Genomic DNA, 17,833 nt, shown 5'->3' with positions numbered 1-17,833 from the left:
CCCCAGACCCCACAGGATCATCAGAAGTAACAGGCATGCTCACTCAGGCAGCATATATTTTATTTTTTTTTTTTTTTTTTTTTTTTTTTTTTTTTTTTTTTTTTTTATAGAGGCATGTTTTATTTATTTATTTTGTTTGTTTGTTTGTTTTGTTTATACATGCACTGGGTACAGTCAGAAGCACGGGAGGGTGAGAGAATTCACCAGAGCCAGAGCGGGGAGCAGAGCAGGCAGAAGGACCGAAGTACACTGCTGAGGGGAGCAGCGGGTGGCAGGAGAGGTCTGCGCACCATGTGGGATCCTCCGCCGGTGGCCGGGGAGCAGCCGGGATCGAACCGGCGCCGAAGATGGGGGAGGCCCAGGCAGCATATATTTTAAAACTGAAACAAAACTGAGCAGATTGGGATGGCCCCTGCATAAGGATGACAGGCAAATTGATGAAGAATTCCATAGTAAAAAATAAATGAGGAGAAGAATAAAAACAAATGGGCAATATCTTATTCTGAGACTGTTCACCCATTTTGAATAGGCCTCCCTAATCGCACTGTCAATTATGAAACTGTCACTGGACAAGAGAGCGGGCCTTGGGCCCCTCAGTCTGATCCCACCCTCCAACAATACAGTCAGTGAAGCTGGGCGTGAATCAGTCAGTGCCCACTGCACTACTGGCTGGAAATCAGAGAGGTGGAGACAGGGTCCCTGCCACCACACACTGGAAAGGGCTCTTGAAAGCCTCTAGTCAAGACTAAAAAGAGGACTCCACAGACACCTGCAATAAATGCAGACAAGGAGTCAGCAAAGTTTGCTCCAGGGAGGCTTCTGTGGGCATGAGAGAGACTCCCGAGGTATTGGGGCTGGGTGTCTATATAGGTTTTAGGGACGTGGTTTGAGAATGAAGGAATTTAACGTTAGTGGCTGAGAAAGCAAGGAGGGTGGATTTGCAAGTCCATGTGTTGCTGCTAATTGTAAGCACCCATCAGCTGCTCCTCGGTGCTCGTGCAGGCTAGAGACACAGCTCACAGAGGCAGTGTCCTCACAGCTCCCGCTGGACCAGTCTGGCCTCAAGGTCTGTGACTCTTTTCTGCTGGGTATGTAACTCCTTTTTCTTCCCATAGAAGCCAACTTGATAAGCTTTGGAAAGATAACATTGGGAACAGCGAAATTTTGTCCTTGAGTCCTGTCCTGTCCTTGTCCTGAGAACCTTCCTGTCTCAAAACTAATTTGGTTAAAAGTAAAGCACAAGTGAATTCAGTCCAAGAATGGTTCTCCTACCTTCTGCTTTTAGGATTAAATTCTGAATTTTTTTAACGATTTATTTATTTTACGCATACAAGAACTGGAGTGTAGGCCAGAGGTGCAGGGGGTGAGAAGATTCACCAGAGACAGAGCGGGGGAACAGGCAGACTGACTGAAATACACTGCTGAGGGGAGCAGTGGGTGAGACAGGAGAGGTCTGCTGTGCCATGTGGGTCACCTTCCGGGCTGGGGATCGAACTCGTGCTGCAATGGCTGCGGATTGCTTCATTGGGCTGCATCTTAACCACTTGCGCCACCAGGGAGGCCCCAAGTTCTGAAGTTAATTAGATTTTGAAATACCCAGGAACAGACAGAGGGGTCAGGGGACCCGTCATTGGCCACTTAGTGACCTCATAGCAGTGGGCAAATTGGAGAATGTCAAAAAAGTATTTGTTGGCATCAGTGTTAAATAAAAGCCAAAAAAGCAACTATGAACTTCAGGAGCTCAGGCTGAAGGGAGTGTTCATTTAAAGCTAACCTAAGCTGCACCGGGTTGAGGGGCTAGGGCCCTGAGCTCTGACAGTGGAAGCCACTTCACTTCACTGAGTCATGAGTACCAAGAGTTGAGTCCAAGAAGTCACCAGGAGTCCATTTGCATAGAGTCTTGTGGGCCACAGTAAGGATTTTGTATTTTAGCCTAAGTGTGACTGAGCCACTTCAAAGTTGCAAACAGTCACTTCGTGCTGGATGGAAGATGAGTTATGGAGAGGTCAAGAGTTTGGAAGCCAGGAGACCAGCTAGGAGGCTACTGCAACAGTCTAAGCTGTCGTATTTTCTATCTGCCCTCTCTCCAGATTATATCTTCCAAGTGCCTAGGCCTTGGGGGGCATATATGTGCTGATGCTATCCAGTTTACATTTCCGAATCGGTAAATCAGAGTCACCTGAATCATAATCTTAACCAGGACCAGGCTTGATTAATTCAAAGAGTACAGGCAATCAGAAGACACAGGCAGAACATTCCTCCCTTGGAGAAGTCTGAGGCTGTTGTAGCATGCAAAACTGAAACACTTAACATTTCACTGAGTACATGTTCTTCCAGTTATTGTTATTTTCTAGGTGGAATCTTTCGCAGGAGTTGCTGCTATTTAAAGGTCAAACTGCAGACTCAGTCAAAATAGTTTAAATCTGCACAGCCTAGCTGAGAGGTTCAAATTTATAACTAAAAAGTACATGTCAGGTCCAAGAAACCCTACCCCCTTGTTTGTTTTAAAAGCAGCTGCCTCACCTAACCCTGCCCATTCTCTATCACTTGTCAAGCAAACAAAGTTCCACAAACCTGTTTAGGGCTTTATGGTTATTGCATTATTTGGCTAGCAATCACTGCATGGCTGTCAACGCAGCTCCCCAAATATCCTTCCTCGCCCACATAAGCCACATTCTGATTTGGATTTAACACGTGAGGTCTGAGCAATTATTTACAGGAGTGAGCCATACTGGTTATGGAGTACCATCATTTTAACCCAATTGATTATATCATTTATGTGATTTTTTTCCAGCAAGCCCCATAAATTCATAAATTCCAAGTTTATTTACAATAAACAATGGAGGCAGACCAAGTATATGCTGCTAAATGCAATTCCCCATTATCATTCTACAACCAAATATCATTCATTTGCTTACCAGAAACTCTGGTTACTGGAGTGTTTGCAAGGGGACCTGTGTGGGATCCTTCTTACCCCAAGTTTTCTTAGGAATGAGAAGAGTAAGTTATGGATCTACTGCTTAACTTTTCCTTCCCAGTGACTATAAAAATTCAGACAGAGGGGCCTCCCCAGTGGCGCAGCGGTTGAGCGCTTGTTTACGAAGCTGCCCGCGGCCTCTGCGGCACCAGTTCGATCCCCGGCTGCTCCCCGGCCACCAGAGGAGGGTCCCACATGGCGCGCAGACCTCTCCTGCCGCCTGCTGCTCCCCTCAGCAGTGTACTTCGGTCCTTCTGCCTGCTCTGCTCCCCGCTCTGGCTCTGGTGAATTCTCTCACCCTCCCGCACTTCTGACTGTACCTAGTGCTTGTATAAACAAAACAAACAAACAAATAAATAAATAAAACATGCCTCTAAAAAAAAAAAATTCAGACAGCACAGAAATATCTAAAACAAAAAGCAGAAATCACTCTTTCTCTCCCCCTCCCCACTGAACCCCTCACCCACATGTCACACTGTTAACAGTTTTGTCTTTATGTGGTGGATGGCAGAACCTATTTAGGGAGTGCAAGTTTGGGGGTCCTGGGCTGCCCCTTGGTCTGAGGAGGCGATGACTTCATTTGAGATAACAATTGCCTCTAGATGTTTGCCCTACCTTAAAGATAGGCGTCTCCAATTTAAAAGGTTATTTCTGGAGATGACCCTAAATCTACGTAGTCTTCATCTTTAAGGTCAGAGTGACCATTTCTCCCAAGATCCACAGCCCCTATTGACTTAGTTCCACAGACCAAGGTGACAGGTATTGGGGAAAAGCCTTCTCTGGACATGTTGGGAAAAGCCTATCATGCTTGGGGAGACAAAAGCCAGTTCATTAACTGCAAGATATTTTTCAGACAGATGGTCTGCTAGACAGGCTTGCCCACCTCCCAATGATTCAGGGAGATATAAAAAGCATTTGGTTTCACTACTAAAGAAATAACAATGTCCAATGTAGAAGAGCAAAATCTGCCACCCCAAAAACATCTCGGGATCATTTCATGGAAGGGGCTCTGAAGGCTGGGTGGGCATCGCGCTAAGGGAGTGACTGAATAAATGAGATGCACCTGTGCCTTGGAAATCCAGGCAGCTATCAGAAGAACGAGGTACAGATGGTCCCTGACTTACGATGTGCTGCCTTGTGATTTTTCAACTTCACAGCGATGCAAAAGCAATGCCCATTCCATAGAAACTGAACTTCAAAATTCTGAATTTTGATCTTTTCCCAGGCTGACAATACACAGCAGGACACGCTCTGAGACGGGGCAGCAGCAGCGAGCCACGGTCCCAGTCAGCCAGGCGATCTCAAGGGTAAACACAGGTCTTCCAGGGTGGACTGTGCCAGAGTCTCTGGCTATTGTGTTCTCGCATTCCATCCTGTCTACATAATGCCCATCTGGGTTGCCCACTCCTGGTGAGAAAAGAAGGCCGATTACTCTTGAGATGAAGCTCAAGGCAACTGCCCAACTGGAGGCTAATGTAAGTGTTCTGAGCGTGTTTCAAGTAAGCTGGGCTAAGCTATCATGTTTGGTATGTCAGGTAGAGTAGATATATTAATATTTTCATTTTACCGTGGTCAATAGGGATGTAACCCAACCTAAGTAGAGGAGCATCTACAGATCTATTTGCATTGACAAGGAATGGTGTCTATTCTAAATAGTGAGTTGGTTTTAAAGCCACGGGATAATATGTGACTAGAGAAGCTTTTCCATTTAAATTTCAGTGTCTAAATAGAAATAAAAACTCCAGAATGTCAACTCTTGCCTCCACCAACAGGTGGCACCAGCTGTGGAGACTGGTGACTTTAGTGCTAACAACAAACAGTACAAGACTCTGTGTTGCTATCCTCCTGCCCAAGGAAATTTCCCCACGTTCCCAACCCCATGATCATCAATAAGCACAGAGTCAGTCCGTATCTTGGATGCGAATAAAAGGCAAACCTAGAAATAAATAAAAGAAACAAACATAGAAATAATATTTACATTTAAAGTGTTGAGAAAATATGGGGCCCTGGCGCAGGGGTTAAAGACACAGCGCTATCAAGCTATGGGTAGTCACTGCATCATGAGTTCGATCCCCAACCAGGGAGGTGACACATATGGCACAGCAGACCTCTCCTGTCTTGCCCGCTGCTCCCCTCAGCAGGGTATTTCGGTAGATGCACCTGTTCTGCTCCCCACTGTATCTCTGGTGAATCCTCTCAGCCCCCACACCTCTGCCTATACCCCAGTTCTTGAATACATACATAAATAAATCTTTTTTTAAAATAAAGTGTTGAGAAAATAGGAAATGGAATTACTATATCTGCATATATAGGATTTGTCCAAGGGGAACAGTTTTTAAAAAAAAAAGATTTATTTATGCATACAAGAGCTGGGGTACAGACCAGAGATGTGGGGGAAGGGTGAGAGGATCCACCAGAGACAGAGTGGGGAACAGAACAGGCAGATTGAAATGCACTGCTGAGGGGAGCAGCGGGTGAGACAGGAGAGGTCTGCCTCGCCATGTGGGTTTCTCCCTGGCCAGCCGGGGATCAAACTCATGCTGCAGAGGCTGCAGATTGCTTCATAGTGTGGTGTTTAATCCCTTGCGCCACCTGGGAGGCCCCCAGGGGAACAGTTTTAAAGAGGAAAAAAACCACCCACCATGCAATTTAGAAAAGGAATGTGTTTATTCAAACAAAAATAAGCAGGAGAAAAAGGAATAGTGGGAATGATGAAATGGAAAAAAATCAATCTGCCACTAAAAAAATCAGAATCAAATCAGGTGTGTGCTGGCTAATTTGTCTGGAAGTAAGCAGTAAGATGAGCCAAGGTTCAAGGTCAAATTTAGGTCAACCCTTATGAATTTAAGCAGAGGGAAGGGAATGAGCCCCAGGTCAGGAACATCCCCAGCCTGGGTAGCCCAGGTCATGGTGAATGCTTCCCTTTGCCACCTGCCTGGCAGCTCCACCAATCAAGGTTTCATCTCAGCCCATAGAAGCCCTGTGAGAGGGAGGGCAGTCTCCTGAAACCGGTCCACAGCCCTGGGGCTGGAGAAAGAAGGAAGAGCAGAAACTCTTCCCATTTGTGTCCTAATACTTTCAGGGCTCTCAAACTGCCAATATCACCCCACGGATACCTGCGCCTTGAGGAAGGTGAAAATTTACATAAGACATGCCAGGGAAAGGCAAGGCAGAACCGTAAGCCAAACCAAACAGGTCCTATCAAACAGGCACTGATCCAAATAATATATATTTATAGTTTAAAATAAAGAAGCAAAATGATTTTTCTCCAGATGCACCCCACCCCCACTCACCTGGGGTAGCCTGCTCCAGCCGCCTACCTCCCACACTCAGTTCAAGGCAGCCCCAAGCTAGATGGGTTGGTGGCACCTCAGGAGAAGCAGGACCTCGGTGTTATTTCCTGTTGGTTATGAAATCTGTTTCCCTTTGGTTTCCATAGTTTTTCCAGGATTCCTTTAAGGAAGGAAGTTAGGATCCCAAGCTAGTTCACCCTCTAAAAATCTGGGGGCTCACCTTGTCTTTTAAAACATTTTTTAAATTATTGCTGAAGTATAACTTGCATGCAAGGAAAGTGCACAGGCCTTAAGTCAAAATGAGTTTTGGCAAATGTGTAGAATGTATAATAATGTCAATACGGAAAACAAGACTGGGGACATTTTTATAAGCCCAGGTTTCTTCATGCCCTTGCTGGTCAAGCCCCCAGAGGTGACCCCTGTCTGCTTTCTACAACTATATGTCAGTGGAATCATGCGTCACTGTTTTGAATCTCATTTCTTTCATTCAATCTAAATATATATATATAATCTAAAAATCTTTCCTTTTTTATTTGTTTGGATTATTTCCAAATTTATTTATTTTTTATGTATTTTTTACATCATTCTTCCTTTTTGTACAATGTATGCTTTCTCATCTCGGTTATAGTCCCCATGAAATTCCCACCACAATTCACCTGTGTGCCATCACCATAGTCCCTTGTGCTCTTCCCACCCCTGTTTTGATCCTTCTTCCCTCCCACCCCGGTGGAATATCTCTGGTTTATTTTTGCCTGTTGAGAAAAATCTTTCCTTTTGAAGAAAGGTTGGAACATGGGCAAACTCATCTTGCTACTGCCCTCATGTCAGCTAAGTGCCATTATTGGGGGCGTACCCCACTTCACTTAGCAAGTGACCCGCTCTGCTTCTCTGGGGAAAAGATAATCTGGAACAATGATTTGTGGATTCCTCTTTTTTTTAATGCATACAAGAACTGCAATATGGGGTGTGAGAGGATTCACCAGAGTCACAGAGGGGAGCAGAACAGGCAGATCTACTGAAATACACTGCTGAGGGGAGCAGCGGGTGAGACAGGAGAGGTCTGCTGTGCCATGTGGATTAGCTCCCTGGCCGGGGATTGAACTCGTGCTGCATTGGCTGGTGATAGCTTGATAGTGCTGAGACTTTAACCCCTGTATCACCAGGGAGGCCCTCACGGATTCATCTTAACACAAAAATATAGAAGGAAACACAATTGACTGCAAATAATCATGCCAATATTAAGTATGCATATAAAAACAGTGATACTTGATATCCAGGTTTGAAAGGATGGCTCTTGGTCACAAGGGGACAGGCAGGAAGGCTTCTTGGCCCAGGTCTCAGTTTGTGTCTTGTTTCCAAATCTTTCCCCCTGATGGGACTTCCCTAATTTCCCAAAAGTCTGACCTCACGGGGAAAGCTCTCCTACTTACTTACCAAGTGCAGGGGCAGTCTTCCAAATCATTTTCCATTTACTAGAATTTTCTTTTCACCATAGTGTTTTTCTCCTCAAAAGATACGTTTCCCTCCTGCTGGGAAGAAATTAAAACCCTTTCTGTCAAGTGATCAGTGACCATGACCTCCAGAATGGTCCCCAGCGAAGCAATTCGTGGATGAACAGGAATCTCCAAGAACTGCCGCAATAACACACAGGGTTCATTTCTGTGGTTTGCGTTCGCAGGTTCTAGCAACAGAAGGGATGTTTAGTGGCCACAGCTGACGTGTGAAAGGGCCGGCTGCCAGCTGCCTCTCTGGGCTCCCTGGCCCCTTCCTGCACTTCTCCAGGGGCAACCAGTGGGGGAGGGGAAGGTGCCATGTTCCCTGCCTGCATCAGTCCATTCCAGGCTGCTGCTTCTCGGACAGAAGGCCCAAGTGCCCATGCAGCAGCCCCTGATGTACTAATGGACCTTAAACACTGCCCAAACTGCGCTGCCCCGAGGCTCCAGGCCTACAGGTCACCCCCACAGTGCTGCCCAGTGGCTCAGATGCCCAGTGTTCCCCAAATTTGCTCCTCATCCCCACCATCGCTTTGAGTTCCCCAGGGCCATTCCAACTCCTTAGCAACTGTCAAAGCTAAACAAAGCCTGACATCAGTTGAAACAGAAAACAGACTCTACTCAGTAACTACTGAGGTAGGGAAATTGCTGAACTCCCTTCCAGTGGCTCTCAGGTGGTGAGGCATTTTAGAGGGAGAAGGATGGGGGAGGAGGAGACTAAGGCCTTGTCCTCCTGGTAACTATACTTCAAAGGAATGCCTCAAAGGTCCTTGGGAAAGACACCGAGTTGTAGGAGACACAGATTCATCTCAAAGGGTAGAGGAGGGAATAGCATGCCCTTATTAGTAAATGCCGTAAAAAACGGAAGTCAGAGGCCTATGGTAGGTGTCTGCTAGGCCAGTCAACTTTTTTGACAGCCCTGAGCTTTCCCAGACCTAAACTAAAAGGAGGTTGAGGGATCCCAAGGTATGGTAGGTCAGGTCTCTTAGTGCAGGGGTTGAAGGGAGTCCACAAGTCCCAAGAGTCCCTGCCCTTCTCACTACCCATTGTCCCACATCCCCACCCTTGCCCTTGCTACTTGTCCACCTACCAAACTCTGCTCTTGCCACAAGCTGCCAACAGCACCACCACCCAGTGCTACTTATATAAATGACTGCTGCTCCGTTGGCCACTGCTGGCAGGAGGTCGACTCAACTTTTACATGGCTTCAGCTCTGGGTACTACAACTCGCGCAGTTTTTATGTCCAGAGTACTCTCCTGCCCAGGGAGGGAATCACCATCAGGGGGCTGCAGCTACAGGCTCACTGTGTGCTGAGAGCCACTGCTGACATCCCACCCAAGGCCCATATATAGCCCACGGTGGCAAGATTCTTCTTTCCCTGGAATGCAATTCCACCCATGCTGGGCTTATGTGGCTCCACCCTCCCCACCCCCATCTCCACACCAAAACTGCCCAGGTCCTTCCCCAAGTGAGAGCAAAGTTCAAATGATTTTCCCTGATGTTTCTAGAATTCTGTAAACATCAGCCCTAACCATGCAGCAGGGTACTATTTAACAATGTTAGCCGGTGTGGATTTTGTTCCTGAATCCCTCCCCCCATTTAAAAGCAGCTGGAGCATTTGAAAATCACCCTTCCTGGAGGAGATGGAAGATACAGCAGAACAAAGAGTCCATTCTTATTTTTTTACTTTCAAAACAGACCTTTGAAATTTATGGCAGAGACAAATATATGAGGGGGGGTGGAGGAGGGAGATGAGTGTTGAACTTTTACATCTTAAGTCATGAAGGATTCAGAGCATAAGATTTATGCCCAAATAAATTCAGAAGAATTTGTGATAGAGTAAGAGCAGTTTTTCAGGCTCCGGGATTGAGAGGCGAGCTGAGGAGAACAGGAAGCTTAGGTATCGGTGTGTCTCTGAGAAGGGGCCCTGCCCCCAGCCAGCCTCAATCCCTGGCCCATTCCCTGGAATGGGAAGGCAGTGGAATTCCATAAAGGCTCATTGAGGACCCAAGAGCAGAGACCAGAGGGAGTTGTACCTGGAAACTCCTGAAATTCAAGATCTGGGCCCTGCACTATACAAGCCTTTTCCAAGACCCAAAGCCGGACTTTCATCAGCAATATTGTATTTTCTTTAGCAGGACCCGAAGAACTGTACAAACTCCAGGATTGCCCCTGAAGGAGCCCTGAGCCTCATTGCAGAGCAAAGCCTGGAAAGTAGCAGGTCAGCGGATGGAAGACTGCCAAGGCTAGCCTGGTGGAGGTAAAAGCTCAAGCAGTGAGACCCGGCCTCACTGAGGCCCCAGCCCACCTACCAGCTGACTGCAGCTAAGGAGTCATTCCCAGCAAGGCCAGCAGAGAGCCGCCAGCCTAGCCCAGCCAGCTGACCCAAAGGATCCTGAGCAAATGAATGTCTGTTGCTATAAAGCCACTAAGCTTGAGTGGTTACTACACTCTCAGAAATAGATGACTGACACAGTGAATGTGGACAAGCCACTTTATTCACTCAAAATATTTACCAGGGAGAAAGAAAGAACATCATCATTCCTATAGCATGAATCTTGTGTTTTTGAAGATGGAGATACCTACATCTGTTTTGTATGTGTGGATGAAACATCTGGAAGATCACATGAGACTGAGTGGCAGTAAACAAGGGAGCACGCTATCCATGTGTTCATTTACAAATGCATGTTCCATTTACAATAGGAGGACATTCACCAAGTACTTTGGCTATGTACCAGGCACTGTGTTAGGTATTAGGGTCAAAAAGTGACCTAGATATGGTCCCTATCCTCAAAAAGCTAACAGCAACAGTGAGTGATGCAGACACTGAGTGTGGAGCAGGAAGGCACCTAGAAGCCAATGGAAATTCTACGCAGCAGAGCAGGGAGGGAGCACATTGGCAATTGAAAAGCTCACGGAAGAGGCTATAAAGTAAGAATGTTGATTGAATAAAAGGACTTGAGAGTGGGGTGGCAGGGGTGACACAGCCCCTCTCTGAGCCTCAGATCATCACCTCTAAAATGAGGGAATTGTGTTGAATCATCTTGGGGCTCACTTCCAGTCCCAAAGCCCTATACCTCTCTTCACCTGGTCTCTCTGCTCTGATGGCACATTCATCACACACTGAAAATTATAAAACCAATACTGTCTCCAGGGGGAGTGCAACGCATGGGCAGGGCAAAAAATCCGGTCAGGGATGTGGATATGAATTTGTTAATCAGACATCTGCAGACAAATAATACTGCGTGCTTCTGTGACTCCATCGGCACATGTGTGCATTTCAGATGTCAGGTGTAGGGGAGGAAAATTTGTTCCCCTCACCATCTTAAGTTCTCCCCAGAGCCTCTGTAAAAATGAAGGCAGATTAACAAGAAAAAATAAACCAAGACTTGATGAACACATCGATCTCATCTATGCATGGGAAGAACTCAAGGATGAGTAACTCAAAGAAGTGACTTAGAACTCAGGATTATGTAGCGTCTTCAACAAAGTACAATGAATTTGTAGAGAAAAGGCAGGACAAAGGGAAGAGGGCTTGTACTTCCAAATGTGGTAAATGATCAAGTTCAACATACTGGGAGGAGAGGGAAATTAGGCCAATATACTGGGAGGAGAGGGGTTATGGTTTGTTTTCAGAATCTTCTGGTGCCATCTCTAGGTGGAAATGAGTCTAGAATCATCTCCAGTAAAGGAAAATTTATATCCTGGCTTTAGGCAGAAAGGGAAAAGGTATAGAGAGTTTACCCTGCATTTGCTTTTTCTTAATTGCCTTCTGCTCCAAATAATTCTTATGTTAAAAGGGCATGTTTTGAGGAGACATATTCTGGTTTAGTCCACAAACCTGAAGGAAGAACATGGGCCTCACCAAGTCTGAGACTTGACATGAAATAGGTATGTAGGTATGCCCAGGACCCAGCTCAGAGTGGACGCCTGGCAGATGCATCCCTCTTTTTTTGCCTTCCTTTCTGAAACCTGGACAACAGCAGACAGACACAGTGGAGAATGGACAGAAAAGCAAGCTGCTCTGAAGAGAACTGTTGATTGCGGAAAACTTTGCACTAAGATAATCGAGTCTGTGACACTGAGCACCCCACCCCCACCCTGCACCTTTCCAAAGTCCTCACCACCCCTCTCAGCCCAGTCAACCCATTGCCCTTCAACATGGCTCCTCATGGACACTTCCCTACCTGACTCTTTCTGCACCTGCCTCAGCTTCCATAGGGTGCCATGAAATTCCCTGAATAGGCAGGCAAGTTCAGGATTCTGCTCTGCTTTCTAGAAACCCCCTCCATACCTGACCCACCAGGCTTTGGCAACTCCAGTCCCTGTGAGCACCCAGTGCTACCTCATGGCCTGCTGAGCAGCAGTTTCTTATAAACTCAAACACACATTTGCCATATGATCCTGCCATTTCACTCCTCATGTTACCCAAGAGAAATCTGAGTATATATTCTCAAAGACTTGCAAACAAATCTGTACATAGCAACTTCATGTGTAAAAACCAAACCCTGCACACAGCCCAAGTGCCCATCCCCCAGGGAGCATATGAACAGCCACTCCATAAACGGAACCAGCCGCAGAGGGGAATGAAGTGCCCATATGAGCCGTTGCACAGATAAGCCTTAAAAGCACCTGGCCCAGCAAAAGAAGCCTCCCCCAAAAGGGGACACGCTGGATGATCCCGTTTATATAAACTTCTGGAGAAGGCAAAGCTCATCTATGGTGACAGCAAATCAGGGGTTGCAGGGGACCAGGGTGGGGGAAGAGGACTAACTGCAAAGCGGCCGGAAGAAACTCTGGGGGGTGGAAAATTTTAGATCTTGATTGCAGTAGTCATCACCCAGTGTACACACTTTCAAAATGCATCAAACTGTACCCTAAAAAAAAAGGCACATTTGATTGTATGCAAATAACACCTCCGTGAGGTAGAGTTTTTAAACAATGTTCTGTTTCAGCCTGGCTCTCAGAGGCAGACTCTGAATATAACAACTGAAAGGAGCTGTTCGGGTATCTCAAGGAAAGTCACCTCCAATCCCAAATCTGGAGGGCCTGGAGCACACTCCCTAGAAATCTCTCTCCCCCAGGGTTCCCTTTGAGAGGCTGAATAGGTTTCCTAACTAATTCCTCCATGCCAAGTTCATCCTGCTGCAGGCTGAGAGCAGGCCTGAGCTATTTCAGACCCAAGGGCAACATCCCTGAGATGGTCTATCAGCCAAGAGTGGGGAGATCACCATGGCAACCTGTCCCAGGTCCAACCCTGGCAGGGCTCCAAGGCACACAAATAAAGCCATTGGAATGTGGTGCAGGGCTCAGGGCCGGTGGACTTAAAAGTTGCCATGTTGCCAAGTTTCCATGAAAATCAACAACATGAGGCCTCAGCCTCTGGAAGGTATCAGTAGGGAAGCTTGAGACCCAACAGGATCAATCCAGGGAAATAGAACACACACACACAAACACACACACACACCAAAGTAGCTTCTTAAAATGAGGCCTGTAGAATGAGCACTGGCTCTAGAGCTGACAAATGGTGATTCTGCTGCCTACTGTCACTAGCAACCCTGGCAACCTCAAGGAAGTTTCTGAACTAGTTAGCCACCTGGTCCACTCTCTTCTCTGCATCTTTGCACCAATGTCACTTTCTCCAGGAGACCTTCCTAGGTCACCTTAAGTCAAATTGCAGGCTCCCTACCTGCCCACATACCACCCCAAGTTCCTGATCTGCCTTTTTCTCTATGAATTAACACCACCTGACGTGCAATGTATTTTCTTATTTTTCTTGTTTATTGATTTATTATTGTCAGTTCCCAGAGGGTAAGCATTTTTGTGTATAGATATGGAAACCTTTCCCTCTCTCCCCCTTCTCTTCCATGATCTTTGGCAGGTCTAATAGTTAAACTGACAAAAGACAGGTTAACAAGAGAAAAACAAATCTGGTACATGTGGAAGCACCCACAACATAAGACCCAAAGACAGTCAATTGAGCCATGCGTGCCTTCCTGTGCTGAGAAGGGGGTACACTCCGAGGTTTCAAAGGGGAGGAAGACATTTCACAGGAAGATGAGAAGAGCAGGGCCTCCCGGTGGCGCAGCGGTTGGGCGTTGGATTGCGAAGCTGCCAACGCAGCCTCTGCGGCGCCGGTTCGATCCCCGGCTGCTCCCCGGCCACCAGAGGAGGGTCCCACATGGCGCGCAGACCTCTCCTGCCGCCCGCTGCTCCCCTCAGCAGTGTGCTTCGGTCCTTCTGCCTGCTCTGCTCCCCGCTCTGGCTCTGGTGAATTCTCTCACCCTCCCACGCTTCTGACTGTACCCAGTGCTTGTATAAACAAAACAAACAAACAACCAAACAAATAAATAAATAAATAAATAAAGATGAGAAGAGCAAATGATTGGTTGGCAGATGTTTGACACACCAGGAAGATAAGCCTTTCTAGTATAAAAAGTTATCTCTGATACTAGGCCATTGAATCCATGCAGAACTAAAAAAATAATTGTTTCAAGATTAAGATTCCAAGAAAAATAGCTAAAGCCATAAAATTGGCCTGGTGAAAAAAACTGCTGTTGGTGCTGCCACCATGATGCACTAATGGCACTGTCTGCACTTCGGCCAGGATCTCTACTTGATGATAATGCTCTATACCAGCCATGCCATCATTTCTGCATCAAGAACTCAAGTTAACTTGCAACCCCTACATGCCTGAAAGGCATTCACCTCTGTCACCACCCTGGATAGCAAAATGGTCTCCGCTCCAAGTCTCCTTCCTCAAATTGCTCCCCACTGAATCATAGCCTCATGGGGTTGGGGCTCCTCCATAGAAAATAGTTCACAGGCCGGCAACCTGACCACAAAAGAGACTGAACACACCTTTCTGGCTTCCACCTTAGGAAAATGGAACTCATAAGGCTGGAAATTCCCCCAAACAGAGCAAAAAAGGCTGAGAAGCCAGAAAATATGAACTTTACACTGTGAGGTTTATGTGGGGCATTCGAGTGGACCAAGCTGGTACATGATGAATAGAGCACTGAAAATTCTTACATTAATGTTATGAACCTCTAGTGCCTCAGAATGTGTCCTTATTTAGATGTAAGTTCTTCCCAGCAGTAATCAAGTTTAAATGAGGTCACTAGAGTCATCCCTAATCGAATATGACTGGTGTCCTTATAAAAAGGGGAAATTCAGACACAGACACACACACAGAGCGAATGCCATGTGAAGATGAAGTGAAGATCTATAGGCCAGGGAACACCATAGATTGTCAGCAAAACACCAGCAGTTAGGAGAGAGGGATAGGACAGAATTTCCTCACCATCCTCAGGAAGAACCAACCCCACTAACATCTTAATCTTGGGCTTCCAGCCTCTGGAACTATGAGGTGATACATTTCTCTTGGTTGAGTCTCCAGTCTGTGGTGTTTTGTTATAGCAGCCTTAGGAAACTACTACAGATTATAACTGAAACCTACAGCCTCCTTCAGGCACACTAAGGCTCTGGCTGTTTGATTTTGAATTACAATTTGAAGCAGTTCATCAATTCTCCATAGCCAACTTCAAAGGTGTTCAGTTGGCCTCCTGAGACACTGTTCTCAGATTACCACTAAGCGGGCAACCTGGTTGAGGGTATCAGAAACCACACAGCTTGCCAGACAATATCAAGTCAAAGGCAAACAAAACTCTCTCAAGAGGTATCGCTCAATAGGAATTGTTTGCCCTGAGAAAACTTGCAAGGCACTGAAGTGTAAAGACCCAGAACTAAACAAATTTCTGCCAAGCCATCCCGTGACAAAGATAATTATGAAGAAGCAAAGCAGCTGTGCGTCTTCCTTGTCTTTGGAGGTTTTAAGACACAGTTCAGAATGCTAACTCCTACAACAAAGAAAATCGTTCATAAACACAAAGTACCTTAAAACATGGTTCTAGTCCCAGTTTCGCCCTGGAGCACACACAACCCTTTCCCTCTCTGGCTCTGAGTTTCTTCACCTGAGAAATGAGGAAGTTGAACTAAATAATCTTCAAGAGCCCTTTCAGCCATAAAATCTGAAGACCTCTTTAATTGCTCTCTGCTCTCTTTGCTACAAAACATCCAACCACAGTCATGGACAACAAGGTGATGATTTTGTCAAAGATGGACCACGTGGGGCCTCCCCTGGTGGCACAGGCGATAGAGCGCCACGCTGTGAAGCTGTCAGCAGCCTCTGAAGCACCGGTTCAATCCCAGCCAGCGGTTAGGGTCCCACATGGTGCGGCAGACCTCTCCTGTCACGCCCGCTGCTCCCCTCAGCAATGTACTTCATCAGTCTGCCTGTTCTGTTCCCCACTCTGTCTCTGGTGAATCCTCTCATCCTCCTGCACGTCTGGCCTGTACCCCGGTTCTTGTATAAAATAAATAATCTTAAAAAAAAAAAAAAAGATGGACCACGAGGAGGACAGCAGTCCCTATACTATAGAGCCTGGGTTTGTTGTGTGTGGTGCAATCTAGGTTTGTGTAAATATACTCTAGGATGTTCACACAATGACAAAAACGTGCAACAATGCATCTCTCAGAAGATATCCTTATCATTTATGCCCGTACTCATCGAAGACTGGTAATCATCTATTATCCTCAGGGCCACCACATGGAAGTGTTCAGATTGTGTACTGAACAAATCCAAAAGGCACCATTCACATTATGTTGTGTAGACTTTCCCCCTGCATTAGGGGTGCACAGCCTGAACACCCATACAAAGCAGCCTTGACTATTCTCTTGAATTTTGTAAATACTGAAAGTTTCATCTTTTATTTCTCAGGCAACCCACTGTTGCCTAAGATGAAACTACATTAATATCTGGAACATGAAATGAGGATAATAATATGAATACACTTTCTTGATCCCTACCATATGACACTTTATATTTATTACTAAATTTCATTCTTTTGAAATCCTAGGAGGTATGAATTATCCTCCTTATTTTTGGATAAGAAAGTTGAGGCTCAGAGGTATTAAGTGAACTTCCCCAGGGTTCATAGCCACAGATAGGAAGTGACTGAGACCAGGATTGAAAATCACCTCTGACTCCAAAGCTCATTGTCCTTCTACTCTACTATCCATTACACCGTCTATATTCTCCATAATCCCCGTATAGTCTTGACATTCTTGTGATATCAGTGAACAAGTGCAAGGAATTAGAACATTCAGTTAACTATAAAGAGCAGAAATGCAGTATAAACATGCTGGAAAGAAACCCAGCATTCACTAATTCCTACCTAATGTTATCAATGTTTGTGGGCCTTGCTGTTCTCATCTGTCAAATAGGGTTGACATCTTCTGACCTTTTTGAATATCTAAGAACCAGCAATTCCTATAGCAACAAGCATTTCATTATTTGGGTTCTCTGCCTTTATTTTTTTTTACAAGAACTGGGGTACAGGCCAGAGGTGTGGTGGGCGAGAGGATTCACCAGAGACAGAGTGGGGAATTGAACAGGCAGATGTACTGAAATACACTGCTGAGGGGAGCAGTGGATGAGACAGGAGAGTTCTGCTGCACCATGTGGGTCACCTGCCTGGCTCAGGATCGAAATCATGCTGCAGTGACTGTGGATAGCTTCACCGTGATGCAGCTTAACCCCTTGAGCCACCAGGGAGGCCACTGTGTTATCTGACTTTTAAAGTTTATTAGCCTTTTTGTCCCTGACTAAACTCTGTGCCTTTCTTGTGACCATTTCAGCCACAAGGAGAGTTCCTTGTGCTCCCTGCTTCTTTTTGCTCCCCTAAAGGCACTCCTGTACTTCCCCCTCAACCTCAAGACCACGGGTTGGAATGCTTTTTTGATATAGACTTGTAGGCTTCCAGACCTTTGTCTATTATCAACAGCCCTTACCTCCTTCCCTCTCGTGTCTATAGTTTTTTTTTGTTTGTTTTTTTTTTTGGATTTTCCAAATGAGTCATGCATTGCATTCCTAAAAAGGATTGACGTGAGAGCTGTGGTCAAGCAGGGGGTGAAGAAGAAGAACAGATCCTGTCTACTCTTTCACAGACCCTGTCTTCTGACTCAACAACTCAAAAGAACTAGAAGGCATACTGGTAAGCGATTGTCA

At 46.0% G+C, this 17,833-nt stretch overlaps 1 non-coding gene across 1 annotated transcript; it reads left to right on the top strand.

The window, feature by feature from the left end:
• The first annotated feature begins 354 nt into the window (after window positions 1–354).
• Window positions 355–457, top strand: LOC119237308 (U6 spliceosomal RNA). Its single transcript, XR_005123254.1, has one exon. It is a non-coding gene; the product is annotated as a U6 spliceosomal RNA (small nuclear RNA).
• The last annotated feature ends 17,376 nt before the right edge of the window (window positions 458–17,833 follow it).

This window comes from Talpa occidentalis, unplaced genomic scaffold (assembly GCF_014898055.3).
Source record: "Talpa occidentalis isolate TD23 unplaced genomic scaffold, MPIMG_talOcc4v2.1 talOcc4.9, whole genome shotgun sequence".
Taxonomy (NCBI): Eukaryota; Metazoa; Chordata; class Mammalia; order Eulipotyphla; family Talpidae; genus Talpa; species Talpa occidentalis.
The sequence above is the reverse complement of the archived record's forward strand: the minus strand, read 5'-3'. Positions and strand labels throughout refer to the sequence as shown.